The 7,917-nt window shown below is 47.0% G+C and overlaps 1 pseudogene; it reads right to left on the bottom strand.

Annotated features, from left to right (window-relative positions):
• Window positions 1-320: 320 nt before the first annotated feature.
• LOC115103568 (voltage-dependent calcium channel gamma-5 subunit-like) overlaps window positions 321-7,917 on the bottom strand; it is a 31,216-nt pseudogene continuing 23,619 nt past the window's right edge.

The following is a 7,917-nucleotide window of genomic DNA, read 5'->3' as shown; positions in this document are numbered from 1 at the left end:
TCTTCCCCGCTTATGGTATCATATTATCTGACAAGTTATACAGTTGACAGAAGTCCTATTTGGGTTACCGGGGAGATATCGGCTTATATATTGACCAAGATGGAGAACGTGCTGTATGGCGACGGTGAACAAAGTCTGATTGAGAATCACTACTTCTACTGTACTTTGAGTAAAACAAGAGAGGGAAGGTCTGCTGTAGGGGTCGTAATCTCACAAATGTGTCAAAACTCGGGAAAAGTGCACTACAAGAGGACTTCAAAATAGGCCGTCACACATGTGGAAAAAGATACACCCGCCCCCCCACCCTCGCAAAACGCAACCTAGGCGCCTCCCCAATCGCCACCCTCTAGACCGACCAACCTAGTCTACCACCTCAGCAACCCAGCCAGACTCTCCCTTCCTGGGGATGTGTGAGCAACCCGCCGCCCAGGCTCCAGGGCTTCACGCGGGCCTCAGCATGGGGAGGAGGACATGCGGTCGTACTCGGGACACTTGAGGAGCGCTGGGTAGTTGGAGTGGAGGGAGTGGTTCATCTGGAGCGAGGCTTCGCTGGAGATGCTGGAGGGGCTGCGGCGCGCTGATTCCAGGTGTCCGGGTGCAGGAACTGACCAGAGTAGTCGGAGCAGTTGCTGTGGCGCGGCCCGTATAAGCCCGGGTGGGGTCTGTACATCTCCTCGGCCGTGTAGCGCTTCATGAACAGGTAGACGGACATGACACCGGCCGTCTGGAGATACATGACAGATGCAAGGGAGCAGGATAACATACAGGAAGTATCCTCTTCAACAAACGATGGCACAACTGCAGGGTTGTGCCTTTCTATGAATGCCTAATGAGGAACAGTTAATTGCCCAATCGCTGATCTGTATCAACAGACTTAATGTGGGTGTCATTGCGTAAAAGATTGGACCTTCATCGACCCCTAGACCCTATTCCCTATGCCAGCGTTTCCAAAAACTCTCTCCTGTTTTCCCCCCGTAGCACTATATAGGTGATTCAAATAAACGACTAATCATCGAGCTTTGAGGATTTGAATCAGCAGTGTAGTGCTAGGGGGGAAAAAACAAAACGTGCACCCCTTGGGGTCCCCAGGACCGAGTTTGGGGAAACGCTGCCCTATGTACTCTACATTGACAGCTGTAAGCAAAATGCATAGGCTCTAGGGGTAGTTTAGGCTATGGGGGTGGATTTGGGATTACAATGTAATGAAGAAGCAAGTAGGAAGTTACCTCAGTGAGCAGGAAGGAGATGGCAGCGAACGCGAAGGACCAGCCGTACTGGTAGCTGAAGTAGGCCTCGTTGGTCTTGGTCCTGTTCAACATCTCATCATTAATACTGGAGATGTACAACACCAGGCCCACCACCAGAGACAGACCTAGGGAGAGAGGAGGGATGGAGAGAGAGAGACGGGACAGGACGGGACGGGACGGGGACGGGGGGGGGGGGGGGTAGGGAGAGAAAATGAGAGAGAGAAATGGGGGCAGAGAGAGCGAAAGCAAGAGAGAAAGCGAGAGATGGGGGAGAGAGAGAGAAAGCGAGAGAGTGTTTGAGACAGAGCGACAGCAAGAATACAGATTCTACTGTATTTCTGATGCATAAGCAGGATGTTGTAATTCTATGGTGATACATTTGCATACTTGTACAGATATGCAACATTCCCTTAGAAATAGAAATAGAAATAAATAGTATAGCTGTCACGATGTGATCACTGATACAGGACCCAAATTTCCTGTTACTACAGAACAAGCGCTGCATTCTATGGTAATGCCAAAAATAACTGTGCATGCGATTCACTAATAGATGAAACAACAAAGACTGTGTCCTGGGGATTTTAAACTAAACCATATTGAGCCAGTTTCCCCGGACACAGATTGAACCCAGTCCTGGACTAACACACATTGTCCATTGGCGATTCTCCACTGAAATAGTTTATTAGTCGAGGACTGGGTTCAATCTGCGTCCGGGGAAACTGTCCCTTAGACTCAAACAATGCGAAGGATCTCTTTTGTTCCAACAAAAATGCATTCACAGAAGTGGAATGAGGTCATTTTACCTGAGAGGATGAAGAAGATTCCGGAGATGAAGGCCAGGATGGTGCGGTGGGGCCGGATGTGTCCGACGTTACTCAGGACAAAACCGATGAACAAGAAGAAGAGACTCACCAGGGGGAAGGGAGTGGCTGAACGGATCATCTCTGGAACAGGGGAAGGAGATAAAGAAAGGATGATACACTTTAGTACGTTTATTTGGCGTTTCGTTTATTCAGTCAATAGTGTCAACTCATCCCAAATCAAATCTATTGTGACGAGTCTTCTTGTGTTCTATGAAGCGTTTAAATTGAGTCAAATAAATGTGTCCTATAACCACTGAGATAAAGCACAGCGTGATTTGATTGACCTAGTAAAATAACCCTAAAGCAGTGTATGGCATATCGCAAACACTAGATTTGTTTCCTGGTTAAATTGGTTTTGGAACTTTTTTTTCAACTTCCCACAGTTTGATTGCTTTTTTCCCCCTCTTGAGGTCTCTGACAAACAAGGAGCAATATAGCTACCACTGTTCCTGGTCTCATTCCATTTGCACACATCAAAGGGGTGGTTCCACTGCCTGGGATGTCTCCACAGGCATCTCAACTTAAAAAGATGTTGCCGGCACCCCCACTGTGAGAATGGTTTCTCCCTGGATTCTTCTTTAACCATACCAGCATAACTATGCTATGAAGCAGGAGCGGACCATAGGAGGTCAAAATGCATAGCCTGGGTAAAGAGGCAGGTCTATGCTTCAGCCTGAGTGCCGTATATGCTTTCCAGTGACTAAATGGGTTAAATTACTGGATAGTGCAGGAGATCCCATTGGATCAATCAAATCTTTAAATATTGGGAAAACAATATTGGGATATTGCATCTACAGATACAATTGTATGAGATTTGGGCCAATCGGCACAATATTTCTGAAGTATGTGTCTAATACAATTGAGCCTGGTAGTATATTGGTCTGGTCTGTGGGTTTTGCAAATTATTTAAATTGGGAGAGCGACACAGGTCTTATTACTGCTTTCTGAGTTTTGTAAATATTAATTTGCCCATCTTCCTCACTTTAGGCCTTATGGGAATCTCTCTCGCTCTGTATTTTAGATATACTCAAACTGCATTTTAGAGAGCTGGCCCAGAGCCTCTCTCCTCTGACAGTGTGTCTCCATGGTCCTAGTGCCTGTCTGAGCATTACCCATCCTGTGTGTATCCATCTGCGTTTGGCCTGAGGGGCATCTCTCGCAAAAGAAATTGCGCCCTTGCATCTCCCCCTGTATTCCTTGTTCGAGTGGAATGAGCCATGCCTCAGGAATAGCACAAACATACATCTATATGGGGGGAGATGTGTGGATTCTGTGGATATGTGTCAGTTAGGACCACTGTAGCTCTACTGTACCTTATGTTCATTCAGTCCATCCCAAGCCTGTGTCATATGGATTTATATTTTCTCTTACACAGAGCATAGAGCATAGGCGGTCAAAATCGGCCCTCGTTTAATTTATTTTGCCCGCCCCCCCCAAAAGTTTTTAGTAACAGAAACTTTGACGTTTTTGGAAAATATTTTTTCTTTTTAAATTAAGAGTTTAAATGACTAAAACTGTTCCCAAGTATTTCCACAAAAAAGGCAAACAGACATATGTGATCCTGTCTCAATGTAATGAAGGTATGAAGTTATTGTTATTTTCAAATACAATCTGTTTTTGGCCTTAGTTGTGGTCAATTTGCATTTTTACAAATGATTATAATCAACCATCCGCTCAGACAAAAATCGTCCCGCGGCTGAATCTAGTTACCTACCCCTGGCATACGCCATGCTTCAAAGCATACATCATGAGCACCTTCGGTCTCTGGGGGAATGACATATTTTTACATTTAAGTCATTTAGCAGACGCTCTTATCCAGAGCGACTTACAAATTGGTGCATTCACCTTATGACATCCAGTGGAACAGCCACTTTACAATAGTGCATCTAAATCTTTTAAGGGGGGGTGGGGGGTGAGAAGGATTACTTTATCCTATCCTAGGTATTCCTTAAAGAGGTGGGGTTTCAGGTGTCTCCGGAAGGTGGTGATTGACTCCGCTGTCCTGGCGTCGTGAGGGAGTTTGTTCCACCATTGGGGGGCCAGAGCAGCGAACAGTTTTGACTGGGCTGAGCGGGAACTGTACTTCCTCAGTGGTAGGGAGGCGAGCAGGCCAGAGGTGGATGAACGCAGTGCCCTTGTTTGGGTGTAGGGCCTGATCAGAGCCTGGAGGTACTGAGGTGCCGTTCCCCTCACAGCTCCGTAGGCAAGCACCATGGTCTTGTAGCGGATGCGAGCTTCAACTGGAAGCCAGTGGAGAGAGCGGAGGAGCGGGGTGACGTGAGAGAACTTGGGAAGGTTGAACACCAGACGGGCTGCGGCGTTCTGGATGAGTTGTAGGGGTTTAATGGCACAGGCAGGGAGCCCAGCCAACAGCGAGTTGCAGTAATCCAGACGGGAGATGACAAGTGCCTGGATTAGGACCTGCGCCGCTTCCTGTGTGAGGCAGGGTCGTACTCTGCGGATGTTGTAGAGCATGAACCTACAGGAACGGGCCACCGCCTTGATGTTAGTTGAGAACGACAGGGTGTTGTCCAGGATCACGCCAAGGTTCTTAGCGCTCTGGGAGGAGGACACAATGGAGTTGTCAACCGTGATGGCGAGATCATGGAACGGGCAGTCCTTCCCGGGAGGAAGAGCAGCTCCGTCTTGCCGAGGTTCAGCTTGAGGTGGTGATCCGTCATCCACACTGATATGTCTGCCAGACATGCAGAGATGCGATTCGCCACCTGGTCATCAGAAGGGGAAAGGAGAAGATTAATTGTGTGTCGTCTGCATAGCAATGATAGGAGAGACCATGTGAGGTTATGACAGAGCCAAGTGACTTGGTGTATAGCGAGAATAGGAGAGGGCCTAGAACAGAGCCCTGGGGGACACCAGTGGTGAGAGCACGTGGTGAGGAGACAGATTCTCGCCACGCCACCTGGTAGGAGCGACCTGTCAGGTAGGACGCAATCCAAGCGTGGGCCGCGCCGGAGATGCCCAACTCTGAGAGGGTGGAGAGGAGGATCTGATGGTTCACAGTATCGAAGGCAGCCGATAGGTCTAGAAGGATGAGAGCAGAGGAGAGAGAGTTAGCTTTAGCAGTGCGGAGCGCCTCCGTGATACAGAGAAGAGCAGTCTCAGTTGAATGACTAGTCTTGAAACCTGACTGATTTGGATCAAGAAGGTCATTCTGAGAGAGATAGCGGGAGAGCTGGCCAAGGACGGCACGTTCAAGAGTTTTGGAGAGAAAAGAAAGAAGGGATACTGGTCTGTAGTTGTTGACATCGGAGGGATCGAGTGTAGGTTTTTTCAGAAGGGGTGCAACTCTCGCTCTCTTGAAGACGGAAGGGACGTAGCCAGCGGTCAGGGATGAGTTGATGAGCGAGGTGAGGTAAGGGAGAAGGTCTCCGGAAATGGTCTGGAGAAGAGAGGAGGGGATAGGGTCAAGCGGGCAGGTTGTTGGGCGGCCGGCCGTCACAAGACGCGAGATTTCATCTGGAGAGAGAGGGGAGAAAGAGGTCAGAGCACAGGGTAGGGCAGTGTGAGCAGAACCAGCGGTGTCGTTTGACTTAGCAAACGAGGATCGGATGTCGTCGACCTTCTTTTCAAAATGGTTGACGAAGTCATCTGCAGAGAGGGAGGAGGGGGGGAGGAGGATTCAGGAGGGAGGAGAAGGTGGCAAAGAGCTTCCTAGGGTTAGAGGCAGATGCTTGGAATTTAGAGTGGTAGAAAGTGGCTTTAGCAGCAGAGACAGAAGAGGAAAATGTAGAGAGGAGGGAGTGAAAGGATGCCAGGTCCGCAGGGAGGCGAGTTTTCGCCCTACGTTAAGGACGACAAATAGCTGGCTAGCTAACCTCGGTAAATTAAGATAATCACTCTAAGACTACACACTCTAAACTACACAATTATCTTGGATACGAAGACAGCAAAGACAACTATGTAGCTAGCTAACACTAATCAAGTCGTTCAGTTGAGTGTAATAGTTTCTACAGTGCTGCTATACGGTGGACGTTTGCTAGCTGGCTAGCTGCTGGGCAGATAGCAGTGTAGACTACGTTAGGACGACGAAATACAATAATTACGCAATTATCTTTGATACAAAGACGGCTATGTAGCTAGCTAAGAATAAATTGCTAAGATTAGACAAATCAAACCGTTGTACTATAATGAAATGTAATGAAATGTAATGAAAAGTTATACTACCTGCGGACCGAAGTGCGGATGCGACCGCTCGCTCCAACCCGGAAGTACTCTGTACTCTGTATGAGACATACAGCATGTCTATAGCATCATTGTCCACAGAATTGACTATTATTCATTGTGAGTCATGTAGGCAAAGGAAGGACATTCCAATGAAACTCATGCCTTTTGTTTGACGTGATCAGAATGGACCCTGGGGGACTGACGATGAAGCATGTGCTTCCTCTCCTCAGGCATACCCCTCATCTATTACTCAACTCAACTCATGTCAAAGTTATTTTTAGACTTTAAGAACAGAAATATCTTGAGCCCTAAAGTGACAGCGGTCTGTCCGGTGGTCTCGGAGTTAGGCCGAGAGATTTTCTTGACCATGTGATCTGATCTGGAACAACTCTGGTTATGGGATAGTTAATGACTTGCCCGGTCATACATTCAGGAAAAACTCTTGTCTCTACATTTATGTCCTCCCACAACAGAACGGGTGTGTTTCTGCTAGGGACCAGAGCCCGTATTCCTAAAGCATCTCAGCGTAGGAGTGCTGATCTAGGATCAGATCCGCCTGTCCATGTTATCTTATACATTGTGATCTAAAAAGGTCAAACTGATCCTAAATCAGCACTCCTACTCTAAGACACTTGATATGTCCCCATGACAAGTCTTCTTCACTTACTCAGCACACTAACTGTAGACTCAGAGGTCAGCTGCACGTTGGTGGGCATCACATACTGAACGGTGAAACAACGGCCCTTCTCATCACCTGCAACACAAGCAAAGGAGAAGACGGCATTTATTAACCCTTTACGACACCTTTAACATGTGAATACAAAGCCCAAACACTAGGGGGCTCATCGCTAGAAAAGGGGGTAAGTAGAGTTAATCGATGGAATGGTGCAGGAATGAAATGGCATGACTGTAGATGAATAGGGAATAGACAGAAGAGAACTGTTGCATAGAGTTGGGAATGGGGAATAGACATAGAAGAGAACTGTTGCATAGAGTTGGGAATAGGGAAAAGACATCGGAGAGAACTGTTGCATAGAGTTGGAAATAGGGAATAGACATAGAAGAGAACTGTTGAAGAGTTGGGAATAGGGAATAGACATAAAAGAGAACTGTTGCATAGAGTTGGGAATAGACATAGAAGAGAACTGTTACATAGAGTTGGGAATAGACATAGAAGAGAACTGTTGCATAGAGTTGGGAATAGACATAGAAGAGAACTGTTGCATAGAGTTGGGAATAGACATAGAGAACTGTTGCATAGAGTTGGGAATAGACATAGAAGAGAACTGTTGCATAGAGTTGGGAATAGACATAGAAGAGAACTGTTGCATAGAGTTGGGAATAGACATAGAAGAGAACTGTTGCATAGAGTTGGGAATAGACAGAAGAGAACTGTTGCATAGAGTTGGCAATAGACATAGAAGAGAACTGTTGCATAGAGTTGGGAATAGACAGAAGAGAACTGTTGCATAGAGTTGGGAATAGACAGAAGAGAACTGTTGCATAGAGTTGGGAATAGACAGAAGAGAACTGTTGCATAGAGTTGGGAATAGACCTAGAAGAGAACTGTTGCATAGAGTTGGGAATAGGGAAAAGACATCGGAGAGAACTGTTGCATAGAG

Source organism: Oncorhynchus nerka, linkage group LG21 (genome assembly GCF_034236695.1).
Source record: "Oncorhynchus nerka isolate Pitt River linkage group LG21, Oner_Uvic_2.0, whole genome shotgun sequence".
Classification (NCBI taxonomy): Eukaryota; Metazoa; Chordata; class Actinopteri; order Salmoniformes; family Salmonidae; genus Oncorhynchus; species Oncorhynchus nerka.
The sequence above is the reverse complement of the archived record's forward strand: the minus strand, read 5'-3'. Positions and strand labels throughout refer to the sequence as shown.